This window comes from Monomorium pharaonis, chromosome 1, assembly GCF_013373865.1.
Source record: "Monomorium pharaonis isolate MP-MQ-018 chromosome 1, ASM1337386v2, whole genome shotgun sequence".
Classification (NCBI taxonomy): Eukaryota; Metazoa; Arthropoda; class Insecta; order Hymenoptera; family Formicidae; genus Monomorium; species Monomorium pharaonis.
In genome coordinates, this window is record NC_050467.1 from 25,147,364 (window position 1) to 25,161,180 (window position 13,817).

At 39.2% G+C, this 13,817-nt stretch overlaps 1 protein-coding gene across 7 annotated transcripts in view; it reads left to right on the plus strand.

The window, feature by feature from the left end:
* The window catches only part of LOC105831760 (exosome complex component CSL4), a 197,024-nt gene that overhangs the window by 4,255 nt on the left and 178,952 nt on the right, over positions 1-13,817 (plus strand). Inside the window, exon 6 of one of the 7 annotated variants that reach the window (XM_036283682.1) lies at positions 2,232-2,310. The exons of the other annotated variants lie outside the window; for them this stretch is intronic. The gene's annotated coding sequence lies outside the window, so the exon portion shown is untranslated. The remainder of the gene's footprint in view (positions 1-2,231; positions 2,311-13,817) is intronic. 7 annotated transcript variants of the gene reach the window in all.

Consider the following 13,817-nt stretch of genomic DNA (forward strand, 5'->3'; position numbering starts at 1 on the left):
CCGCGCGCGTCGTTACAGATTGTACTCGCTGACAAAATGACGATTTACATTAATTTAGATAAGTCGATTAGGTCACACAACGGCGAGATCTCGCGAGTATCGCGAGATTATTGAACTCTCGACGGACTGTTATCGCGCGCCAATCACATAGATATCCGATAATGAGAATGCCCGCCGGTATATACATCCGTCCCCGTGTATATAATTACAGACGTATAATTAATTAACACATATATTTATACAGGAGATTTCATCGAATTAAAGATCTTATCTCTTTAAACGGTATCTTTAAATTTATATTTTACACTTTACGAGAATTTTATGCTATAATAAGTTAATATACCTCAACTTATTAATTGGCTTATTAATCGCGAGATATACAGCCGTAACGCCGCGCGCAGTAAGTTTCCGTTCGATCGTAGGGACACCGAGGGGACACCGCGGGTGATCGTTACTGCGCGGTGTGCATTCATTTCTCCGATGGGAAATTAATGAATTTCAAATCGAAGCAACGCGAGCGGTCAATTTTCGCGGAAGCCGCCGGGCGACGAGCTACGGCTACCCGCCTGGAGAACACGCTCATTTAATGCCATCGGGTACTAAATGGCATTCCGATTGCTTCGCTTGCTAATGGCGTGTAGTAGTAGGGCATTCGAAGGTATAGGTAACGTGCATCCGTGTGCCTGGGCACGCAGGTGCCGGGGCATGTATATTATGCCGATTAAAATTTGCATAACTCGCATTACTCTGTAGTATGTAAATTGCACATCGGCTGTAAAATACACGCGCGCGCGCGAAGAGGCCAATGTGTATACATATATTTACGGTACGGGCTTTTCAAATGAGAACGCCCGGCTAATTACTATTAAGTTGTCAACACCGCGGTTGGTTGGGTAAACAAGATATTAATTGTCTTAATTATCGAGCTGCTTTCTCGGATGTTTCTGCGTACGCGCGTCTCCTTATAAATATCACTATCATAATAAATGTTAATGGGAACTAATATCTGCAATATCATTAAACGCGATCAAACTTTAAAAAAATTTTGAAGTTTAAGAAGATTTATGATAGAGAGCTAAAATAATATTGTCTGAAGATTGGTAGATTCTCACATTATTAACAGGTAATCAGAAAGTTTGCGTTAATTACAAAGAAAAATCATAAATTTTGTTAAGACTAAATAATTAATATCCGTAAATTATACACCGGTAAATTTTCTGTTGAATAAGCTTTCGTTTAAGCATACGTAATCACACTTTTAATTGATAGAGTGTGACCGTGTGCATAGTTCAGAAATGACAAAGTCTACCAAATTTTTACCTGATGTTTCCTTTTAAAAGCAGTTCTATGTGTCGTTTGGTATAATCATAGCTATAATGTCTCTAGAGCATAATAGGTAGAGCCTTACGACGCCATAACAGAGACGGAATCTGTTAAGATTTTAAACGATTCGTGTCCTTTTGATACAAGGACACGCCCCTCTCAGAATAACGATACAATAGTACCGGAATACTTTACAAAAAAGCAAATGTACGATGAAAACCAAAATGAGAAAGCGCAAATAATGAAAAAAAATAAATAAATACTTGGGTTCCTGTGGAGACTATTCATATTATTAAAAGTTCGGCATGTTACGAAGCGTTTTTGTCAAATGTATCGCATAATAAATTAGAGAACCTTCTGCGCGCGCGCGCGCGTGTATTTTTAGTTCCATAGAAACAGGTAGAAACTGCACGTTTTCAGATTTATATTTATATTGCATTATAAATTATATTTTCAGATCATGAATTAGTTATAAATTGATAATCGAAATTACACTGTTAAAAAAATGTCTCTTAAAAATCAGTCAAAATTGATTGAAGTTATTTACAATCAGTGTAACTGAAAATTTTCAGACAAATCCTTGACGGAAAATTAAGAGAAAGCAATGTAAATATTTGGTAATTTTGTTTAAATATTTAGTTATCTCCGTAACTAAAAATTCATATGTTTGTCTGAATTCCTTATATATTTAGCTCATATTTCAGTTTAAAATTGTTTAATCTAGTCTGAATTAGGGTGTCCAGCGGTCATGGAAATCTGAAAAACTGGGAATTGTCAGGGGATTTTATAAATCTGGACATATTAAGGAAAAGTCGTGGATTTTTACAACTTTTCTGTAATGTTTGAAATTTTTACAATCTTTGGAATTTTTCATCATCGTTTTACATAAATTTTCTCCCGATTTTCAGTTACTCACACTGACTGTCAGTAATATTCAGACATAGACTGATGTGAAAGTTTACGATTTGGGGAAGGAATCAAGAACGGGTAAATAGATATCGTTAAATATTCTGTGTTATTTTGTATGTTGATGTTATATTTTGTCTTTTTATGTTTAACATTTCCGAGACTAATTTTTTAACGTAATTCGGTTCCTTATCTAAAATTTTGACTTTGTTTCAATTGAAGTCATGTTTAAATTCTATTTTATGCCGCAAAATGGATTTGCAGGTTTTATTGATATTTGTTCTATGTTTTTTTAGTCTGGTTATTAATTTCCTTTTTATTTGTCCTACGTAGGATGCATTGCAATTTTGACATGAAATCTCATATACGTTACAATGTTCTGTTATATTTAATGCATCTTTGTTTGTTTTTATGTATCTATTTAGTTTATTATTTAGGGAGTAAGATAATTTCCATTCTTTTATAAATTTTAATCTTTTCAATTTTTCGGACGTTTCTTACGTAAGGAATTGTGAAGAAATTAATTTTTGTCGTGTTTTGTTATCAATGCATTTAACTGATTTGTTATTGTTTTTTCTGTGTATGTAATATTTTATTCTATTCATACACGGCTATCTTGTTTCCTTAATAACGAGTTAGAGAATACATTAAAAATTAAGGATGTTCTTCATTAGACTGAAATTTCGTATCGTTATCTCGATAATTAGGGACATTCCGAAACACTAGTTAATTGAAAATCCAGCTTAAAATAATTGAAACTTTTTTAAAATGTGTTTTTTTAGGATTTAGTTATTATTTTGACTGAATTTTTAGTCTATTTTTAACAGTGTAAGTATTGTTGTATAAATTTATTATATAAATAATATCACGTTTATAAATTCATACTACATCACTAATGCAATATTCGCGTCAGAACGTAGCGTGTTATAGTAACATCAATAAGTTAGCTAGAAATTTCTAAGTATGTAAATGGGAATTTAATTTGATTATTGGACGACATTGAAGCGTGAAGGCGATTAGATTTTAGTGTCACAACTCTCAGCATAGATCGTCCGGAGATATAGTACGGACTAGTCGTATACAGGTGACAAATGCGATACCGGGGTTTTCCTAATTTTACCTATTATCGCTCACTGATCTCACGCTGTTTTCCCGGGATACTGCTATATTTCTCTCTCCTCTTTCCAACGGGAATGGAAAAAAAAAACATCGGCGAGGAGACACCTATCTGACTGAAAATGACGCACGAAGAAGTAACGGTATCTGCGTGAAAGAGGATAGATTTACGATTAGCTACCGTGATCTCTTAAAAACGATCGTCGTCGATATAGTCTGAAAGAGACTTTATTTTGCTCCGATCGCTTGAAGATCCAGAGAGAGAAGTAACTGTAATGAAGATATATATCTGATTCCACAGAAATCTTTCCCATTTCATCGGCGTCTTTATTTGTAGGTTTCGTCCTAGCGAGTCCCTAACGTACCTGTACCCTAACGTAACAGACTTGGATCTCGCGTACAATTTTGAATACACCTGGTATCGACGTATCTTACTTTGTTTTTTGGAACCCGTAATATCTATTACAAGATCTTCACGAACTGACTTGTTTCTCAATTTTCGACGTATATGCAAGCCACGCAACACTCGTAAAGATCGAGCCTCGATTGCGAGGAGAATCGCGAACCGTTTTAAATCCAACAAACACTTCGCAAAAAACTGTTGCAAGGTAGATATTGCTGTTAACCGCCAATGTATTGACGGCGGTGTACAACATGATTACCGATTAGTTATACTTTATCAATAACACCATGGAAATCTCACTTTGCCTCGAGTGTTCGTGGCTCCAGCTGTCAATGGAGAAATAAGTAACCGCGATCTGCATTAATTCGAATCGTATACGCGTAAAATCTTCACGGTTTTCGAAAGTATTAACGTCACACGACGATGACAGCCGCGATTATACGATTATCGTACTTATTGATTATGGATGATGAATAATACTCGAAAATTTGACGTAAGATAAAAAAACATGGGTCACGGATATCGAGAAAATAAATTTTGTGTGAATAATATTAAAATTAATAAACAAGATTATAATGTAAAAAATATTAAAAAAGGTTTATATGAAAAATTATACATTTTTACATATTAATACATTTTTTAATTTTGTTTTTAGACATAAACATATTATCTATAACATCATTATTAATACTATAAACGGTATTTAATACTTTTCAGCTTTTTCATATCGACTGAATTGCAAATGTAAAACAGTCTAACATTTCCTGTTCCTTTTTTAATTTGTTCTTTCAAGAAATATTCTTTCTGAGTTTTAATTAATTTTGCTTTTCCCACTTCTGTCCCTGTGTCGTCAGTTTTTTTAAAACGTTTATTAGATGAATTTTTTGAAATTCCCGAAATAAACAACATATGGAGATTAATGTAAAAAATATTTGAGATGTAAATTTAAAGTAAATTTTGTGACTTTATTATTACCTGAACCCTTAGCGTCTGTTTCATTAAATGACATACGTAATTTACTAGATTTTGAAGTTTCAACATACTTAAACAATATTTCCCCCAATCTTAAATTTTATACATTTTATTTTTTTTTAGAAAAAAATATTTTGCTATATTTCAATTACTCAACTATTTAAATTTATAAATTTTAGTTTTTTATAGTATCTATTTTTTCAATATTTTTCTTTTCTTCTAATAAAGTAGCAGTTGTAATTATTATATTTATATTTTCTTTATTTGCTTTTACTTTTATAATATCTTTGTCTATATCTGTGGTTTCTATATCATTGGTTTCTCTATCTTTATTTACTAAAACGAAAATTAATATAACAAATAAGTAAATAAATAAAAATAATAAAATTGTATGATACAAATTAAATAATAAATTAAATTGATAATTCCAGATTTACTTTTATCATTTTGTATCACAAATATTGCATCATTATCAAATTGAGATGTCATTCCCGTTAGTTATAAGTTGCTCTCTGTTGTGATACATAAATCGCGGTAACTTATGAGAGAAATAGAATCAATCACAAATACAGGGTACAGGAAGCATTGACACTTTATGACACTTATTTTGAAGTTATTTGTTTGCACTGAGTTTGCGTAGTTAAGTGAACTGTTGCCAACTGAAGGTTTAATAAAGAGTACAATGGAAAAAAAAATGTATATAAAACTAGTTTATGGTTTATATTGAGGGACGTTTTATTAAACTTCAGTTAAACTCATTATTGAAAAACCGGCCCTTAAAGATTCAGCTGAAAGATCATCGAGATTTAAATGTTTAATCGGTAAAACAGACTTGTCTCCAGCATCCCCTTGAGAGAAATTTATTTTGCGGTGCGTAACATTTATGGAAACGAGAGGGCGCGAATCGCTTGCGATCGAAAAATCTCCTACCTCCGCATCGCATTGCAACGCGATCGTTGACGCACACACGCGCCTACGCGCGCACGTGCCTCGTGGGGAGGTGCCTCGCGGGGAAGTGACGCGGGGGGGAGGGATGGGGATGCAGGGTGGCAAGAACAACACGGGCAAGTCCGCCCCCAGGTCCGCAAGGACAGCGATCGAGTCCCGCCGCACGTAGTACATTACGTATTGTGTGCTTACAGTTTATAGGATGATGCGCGGCTGTACAACGATCTCATTCGAGTCCCCCCTCTGGCCCCCCTCTGCAGTTAACTCAAATTGCATTATGGCAGGGCTGGTTGCGTTCTGGATACTCGATTGGGGTACTCGTAAGGGGGTTACACTAGGACAGGATACGCACTGTGTGCGCTCCACAAACACGAGGCGTGTCGCCGTCTTACGCGTGTGCGTGTGTCACGCACGCTGATCCCGCAGCGGATCGGCACTATTTGTTTAATAGGGATTATTGTATCGGTCGACGGGGATGATAGAGCTGCGAATTGAAATCAAATGACACGTGACGCCCCTCTTTGCCAATGACGGCCTCATTGTGCCGCGATGCACGGCGCTACATCGGGCTCGTCGTACGCGAACTGCAACGTTATTGACCTTGTTACCGTTGCAGCCGACAGCGCAGCATCCGCATAATTTGATAGCCGCTACGCGCGGTTAAATCGCGTCGATTCGCGCTCATGGCGTTTCTCGCGGGACCACACCGCAGGAGTAACCGCCACCATTAATTAATTGCGCAAATATTCCGTGTCCCTTTTTATGTTCATGCTATTATCTTGTCTTTTTATGTTTAACATTTCCGAGACTAATCATTTAATGTAATTCGGTTTTTTGTCAAAAATTTTAACTTCGTTCCAATTGGAGTCATGTTTAAATTCTATTTTATGCCGCAAAATGAGGGATTTGCAGGTTTTGTTATCTGTTCTATGTTCTTTTAGTCCGATTATTAATTTCCTTTTTGTTTGTCCTACATAGGATGCATTGTAATCTTGACATGAAATCTTATATACTACGTTACAATGTTCTGTTGTATGTAATGCGTCTTTGCCTTTGTTTTTATATATCTATTTATTTTATTATTTTGTGAGTAAGATAATTTCTATTCTTTTATAGATTTTAATTTTCTAAATTTTTCGGACACGTTTCTTAAGTAAGGAATTGTGAAGAAATTTATTTTTTTCGTGTTGTTATCAATGCATTCAACTGAGTTGTTATTATCGTTTTTTCTGTATATGTAATATTTTATTCTATTGTTAATCATGTTAAAAATGTATTTTAACGAATATCCGTTGTTTAGTAACGTTTCGACTAATTCTTTTAAAAATAAATACTAAAAAGTCAGGGAAAAATTAATTCTAGATCTTGAAAAATTCAGGGAAAAGTCAGGAAATGTTTTTTGCCAAGTATGATGGACACCCCTGGTAACGCAATGACGAAATAAATAACAGTGTAACGTAAGATACATCGGTTAAATTACATAAATCCCGAAAATATTCAATTCGGACGTACACAGGTATATGTATTATCTATATACGACCGGTTGTTTCACGATAGAATTAAATTGCGTGAAAATTTATAGTTTGGATCGCGGAGATAGGCTTACAAATTACGCGGGACAACGTGAGGTGCGGCCGTCGGCTTTACGATTATTTCGTAAGCCGGCTGCTTAATTCATTATCTCTTCATTCACACATGCGGTACGAGAGAAAACGAGTGCGTTTTACCAAACTGGATTTATAGCGGGGCTTCGCGGTTTCGGGAACCCGTTATGTTGTAATTGGTCGGCCGTACAATTACCGCGAGGGAGCGCGCTCGGGCGCGATTACTTTGCTCCTTCGATTTAGTAACGTTAAATACAGGTGTGGGGTGTTGTAACGTTACGGAATTACTGTCGTACAGGCTCCGCAATTAACCACCGTCGCGACGCGCGCGGCGCCGTACATCCGTAGAGTCGCCGCGCGGACGTTTTTCAGCGCGTCAAATTGCTTCATTACGTAATAGAAAGGGCCGTGCGAAAAGCCGATCGCACAATATGCGGGAGGAAAGCGAGCAAAAGGGAACGCTGCGGCAAATTTCTGTCTTGGTTGTTGCAACATTGTTCCTTTAAATTAACTCTTCTGCTATGGAGATGGACGACGAGATTGCTTCTCGCCTATCTCATTGTTGGCTCGTATATATTATACGTCCTCGATAGCGTCTCATTAATTCAACTTCGGCGTATAAAGCCCCGTCGTGATATGGCTATTTTGGTATCACAACGACTGACGCAATTTCCATGATTACTATATAAATTCTTGGGCGTGATGTCAAAACTATCTTTTGCCTGTTTATATTTTTCGGCAACAAAATTGCGAAGCGGAAAGAAAAATAAGGCGCACCTTATCTGACGAGAATGTGCGAGGGGAAATTGTCGGGTGATAAAGCTCGATCCCTTCGCGTTGCGACAACATTAGTTGTTAATTGAGTAATTTCGGGATCGTTTAATAAATTAATTAGGAAAAGAGAGACACTGGAGAGGCGCGCGCCGTGAACCGAGACGGGCGATAATACAATAAATCACTCGGCAACATTTCGTCATAATTACATCAGTTTGTTTTAAACGAGCGAAGATAAGGACATCGATCTTCCTTTTTTTTCCTCGGTCGTTCTGCGATTTCATGTTTCCATCTCATAATTTATCGATTATCGAGAATTCATTGCGTTTTATCTAATTAGCGGCGCTTAAAAGAAAAATCGAAGCCAAACGGCTGTTTATAGCGTACTAATGAAGCCTGCTAATGAGATAAATAAATTATTTGATACACAGAACTGTAGATATATCGACGGTAATACATAATTCTTTATACACGGCCTATAAATCGAAGATAAAATTACGTTATATGGACTTAGGGAAACGATAAATTTTATTAACGGTTACAACCTAATGCAAAAAAAAAAAGAGAAAATTGTTAGAACGCGCAATAAGGCAGAAATGTATATCTTTTATCGTCGCTCGTAAAAGCAAGATCGAATGAAATGGTCCCGAAGTAACAAGATATTTTCCTCTCCTGGCGCAAGCAACGGTAGCGCAAATGCAGATATTTCCTAAAGCGCGATCGCGATGCGGCATTCGTCGTTCGATCGTACGAAGGCGAGAAAGATCCGTCTTCCGAGAGGCAGCAACTGCTATTTCTCCGCTAGGAAGCTACGAGTCAAAGAGGAGAGCCAGCAGTGCGAGACGGAGAAGGAGAAAGAGAGAAAGAGGAGGTTGGTGGCGAGCAAATGGAAGTCGGTGAATCACGAAACAAGCGGTATGTAAATCCGCGTAACGGGGCCGTTTATTCGTCCCATAAAAAGGCCAATAAAATCTTCTTTCGCAGTGGAAGATATACTCCCGGGCCCTCCTCTGCGCCCACCCTGCGCTTCCGTTCGCCACCCCTCGACTTCTTCTTACCCCCTCCGGAAAAATGACAGTGAATAAATCGCCGTTGGGATAAAGAACGCGAGACCTGGCCGAGGGATGGAGAGAAAGGGGAAGGCCGCCGCCGTTCGCTCTTCGCTTTCCAGTTATTCGCCTTCTAGACGCGACGAATTTTCAGAAGCCGAGAGAAATCGTTCTACATATTGCCCGGAATTGATCTCGCGTTTTCCTCTCCCCACGCACGCACGAACGGGATTCTTTTTTTATCGGGGTAGCGCGATACACCCCATTCGCTGTGATTTTCATGTCGGCGGTTGAAAGAGGGTGTGACGAATGCGACGAGTGATTGTGGAAATTTTCGTAAAACGAGGGAAAATAAACGTGGCACTTTTTTAATTAGAGCACCTCGACTTAACTGGTGATTTATCGCGATTACCGACCGAGATTCATGCTGAGATATATTTAGAGACCACAGATTGAATTTATTTTTAGTATTTGGTTTAATTATGGAACGTTATCAAAAGTAGTAAAAAGTAAAGTTACAACTAATACTAAGCCGGTTATAACTGATAATTATAAAAATAGAACAGTTCTGTAAATTAAAGTCTGCAAGTTAAAATTTATTTCACAATCAAATTAGTCAGTGATTATAAATTACGTGCGACTTTATATAAATACTTGCAATATTCTTGTAAGAATTATTGTAATAATTACTTATTTTTTTTATATCTCTCTCATGGCCTTCGATACGTATTTTTTATACAGTTTATCTCGTTGTATATAACAATTTGCAACAATTCACGGAGATACAGTGACGATTTTCCCGCGATAAATGAACGTGAAAGGCGGCGAGGGATGAGTGGATAATTCAACGGGTACCGCGTTTACACTGTAAACAACGTCTTGGTGTTGGGAAAATATTATTGTAACGGGGGTTGGCGGCTCCGTCTGAAACCTCGTGAAAGCGATACAGGCAGTTTATATCCGAGCCAGGTGCCAACTTTCGGAGATAATGCTCAGGGCAATGAAAAAAGAAAATATAACGGGTGGCAGACGGCAGCGCGCGACTACCAACTGCACAACCGACAACGTAATTACTACAAGTTGCTACATCGACTTGTATTTGTGTTGCGGTAAAGCCATTTTGCTGTTACATAACGTTCGAGCCAATGCAGTGATTAAAAGCACATGTAATAATTTATAAACCGCGCAATTAACTATCTTTATTATCTTTCCTCAACTCGTTTCTATACCAAGAGTATAGAACGGGTGATTCATCATTTAAGGAGCGAGAATATAATTAGTGTTCCTATTTTGTCTTAGTTTACCCGGAACGAGAGAAAATCGATTTCGACGGCACGGTAAGTGGCAGCACGTGCTGTCGCTAACTCGAAGCAGATCCTCACCAGATTTTTCTAAAATATAAATCTTATTTCATCGGCGATATGTCCTCTGGCGCCTTTCTCTCTCCATTTTCTCTGGCCTTCGGAGTGTCGCTTCGTTTTCACGATAATTTGTGCCCTCGCGCGCATCACTTTTTTTTTCTCTTAAGTATTATGTTAGAAATCATTAGGAATAATTTTTAACAATGCAGCCATTTTAATAATGATCTGAATCACGATCTCCCTCAGTTGTTTTACACGTAAAAAGATATTTAATAAAATAAAAACTTCCCGGCTGAAAAAATTAAGAAAAATTTTTTAAATGATTTATAGGAAGTTAAGAAAAGCTTAAAATAATATTTAGTAAATAATATTAATAATGTTTTAAAAAATATTTAGTTCAAATAAAAAATGCAAAAGAATTCAATATAAGAAATAGAAACTTGATAAACAAGAAAATTTTTTGCCTATGAGAATTTCAAAAAAGATATTCATAAACATGCAATATTCATATTTTGATATAAGTGACTCCGTTATTGACCTGTATCACTATCAGAGTTAATCAAAATGTATTCTAATGCGCGTAAGGAATAAATATGACTCACTCGCGGTCCAATTAATATAAATCTCACGATCGCTGAGGCGGGCGACAAATCCCCGCCGTCAATTTCTTACGCGTGTATTACCGTCAGATAATATTGCGAGCTCGGAGCGAGAAGATACGAAAGCCACTTCTCGTTTGGGTGTTCGAGTGTGCGAAGGATGCTGCGAGCAAGCGCGCGGAGAAGCTGGAAGGAAGTTGCTCCTATCGCGCGCTCTCTCTCGCTTCTGCTCGCCATCCTCTCCCTCTCTTCCGCCGCTCCTCGTCGAGAAACCGCTCGGGGCGTGCTAACGAAACCATCGTAAGCAGGCACTTCGACAAATTCATAAAGTACAGTTCATAAAACGTGTACTTAAGGCGCGACTGGGGAGAAAGGGAGGAGAGAAAGACGCGGAGCTCGTAACTCCGGCGTAACCGACTGGCGTGTTAAGTTGAGCGGATAAAACGATGGCGCGTGCAGCGCGCAAATTTTCTCAACAGCGTTCTCGAGACGTGGGCGTGGCCGGGTGCAATCATCGGTGTATTTTCGTCAAAAAGAGGAAAGAGGGCTACAGGAGATTTCGACCTCTGAGAAACGCTCGTTATTAAAATTAAGTTGACACGGGGAATCCGTTCTCGGAATTAACGCTGATTAAAGTTAAGCTTAGCTTCTCCCGTTGAATAAAGTCGCGACAAAATGTTACGTGTGACCGCCTTTCCTCTTCGCATCGCCCGCGGTAACGCACTGCGAGAGAGAAATTTTTTGCTTCAACGCAATAATTTCTACCTTTAATCTCCTCCTCCTGCTCTTCCGCGTTGGACGCTCCGAAGATTCCGAAACAACGGACACATTCATTGTTAGTGAAAACAAAGGCCTGATTCATTAATCGCGCGCGTATGGCGAACGCGGCACGCGAACATATTATAATGACGGACAATGGCGCGCATGCAACTCGCACACGCGTGCACGCCTCCTCCGTCGATCGCGCGTTGTATATAAAAATTTCGCGAATGTACCTCCGCGTAACAGGATCCGTGACGATGGATGCGACGCGTGCACGAGATGCATGCGTCGTGCGCGGGGCTCGTTTCTGGGAACTTGGAGTAACAAAGTAACAATAATCGTCCGTAGGAAACCATTCTCTCTTTCTCTCTCTCTCTCTCTCTCTCTCTCTTCCTTGTAGAGGAACGATATTAATTACCGTTCGCCTTTCTCACAGTCGGAAGAGGCCCCGGCAATATTCGTCACCGGCGCGGCGTGGCGCGGCGCACTCTCGGGGCCCCGGGGGCCCAAAAACATTTATACGGCACTCTCTCGCCACCAGGGCATAAGCGAGAGAGATCGAGAATGTGTTAAAACGCATTCTAATGCGTGAATACGTGCGTGCTGGTCCGCGTGAGCGTGTGCACGACGCTTTAACAAGGGTCTGACAGGCTCGTTGCCGTTGTTATTTATCGGTTATGTCGGCGCATCTCCCATCTCGACGAGAGAAGCCTCCGCGCGCTATCCTCTCCCCTTCACCGTCTTCTCTGTCTTTCTCCCCTGCGCTCTGCACCCCGATTCGCTCTTTCTCTCCCTCTCTTCCGCTGCGCTCACCCCTCGCGCGTGTAAAAGTCGTACGCCCGTGTGCGCATACCGCAACAGCGTAGTCGGCCGAGCCTCCTCTTTCTACGCGAGGATCGGCTCCGTCGATGGTGGTTAACACGGGATGAGCAATGAGAACATAATTGGTCCTACCGTAAAGATTTTACGCCACGAATATCTGTATTTGCACGCGGGCAAATTGAAGTTGTTGCCGTTGCGCGATTCCATCGGACGTTGATGGGAGAGTTTCTTTTTTTTACAATAAAAAAGATTATGCATTGTATTTGACGAATGCATATTGCATCGCATTTGCATACTACGCGTGCAATCACGTCGCGTGTCTTCTTGTTAAATTTTTTCCCGAAGAAAGATTGATTTTGCATTTTCTAATAAAAAGTTTATATACACATTATCTTTGAAGACGAGGATCTCTTCACCTCATCCTTCATTATTTTTTAAAATATTTAAAGACGTGTCATTAAAAGTTTTTATATAAGATTCGAGATAATTTTTTTAGATACAAAATGTGTATATTTGAGAAAATTGAAACGTCGTTCCCCACACGTCGTTACGCCACTGGCGACTATAACGTGGCTTATGGAGACGACGATGGTGGACGGAGCGCGTTTCTGCGGTAGATCGTTGTATCTACGACGACGTTAGAGCGCGGAGAGACAGGCCAGGGTGGCCGGGGGTAGAACGGGAACGAACTGTTAGCCACAAGCGCGCGTTAAAAACATAACCACTTACTTGAATGGGGTTAGAGTTTATTTATCGCGTCCCTCTCCCTCGCGTCCCATCCCCGGGAATAATTCGTCCGGCGTATAGGAGCCGCACACACCCGGGGAAGCTGGGGCTTATCGTGGAAAAGCCGCCGCGACGATCGTCGAAACGTTCTCTCCCGCCCACTGAGTGATTTCGGCACTTAGTAACGGCAATGCGATATTGGAGAATGACGGAATTATGACTTCCAGTTGGTCCCTCGGACGGCATCACGCTAATTTCGACACCGCTCGACGGTAGATGCGCCTGGTTTATTTTGGGAAGTGATATAGTTTTCTAGTCGTATGAAATAATCTCTGGATATATCTTTCATAACATAATTAATGTTGTGACTTTATGGGAATTGAAATTCAAATTAATCAAGGAAAAAGAGGAAAAAAAGTCGAAGAAACTGATTAACATTTATTAACTCTCAT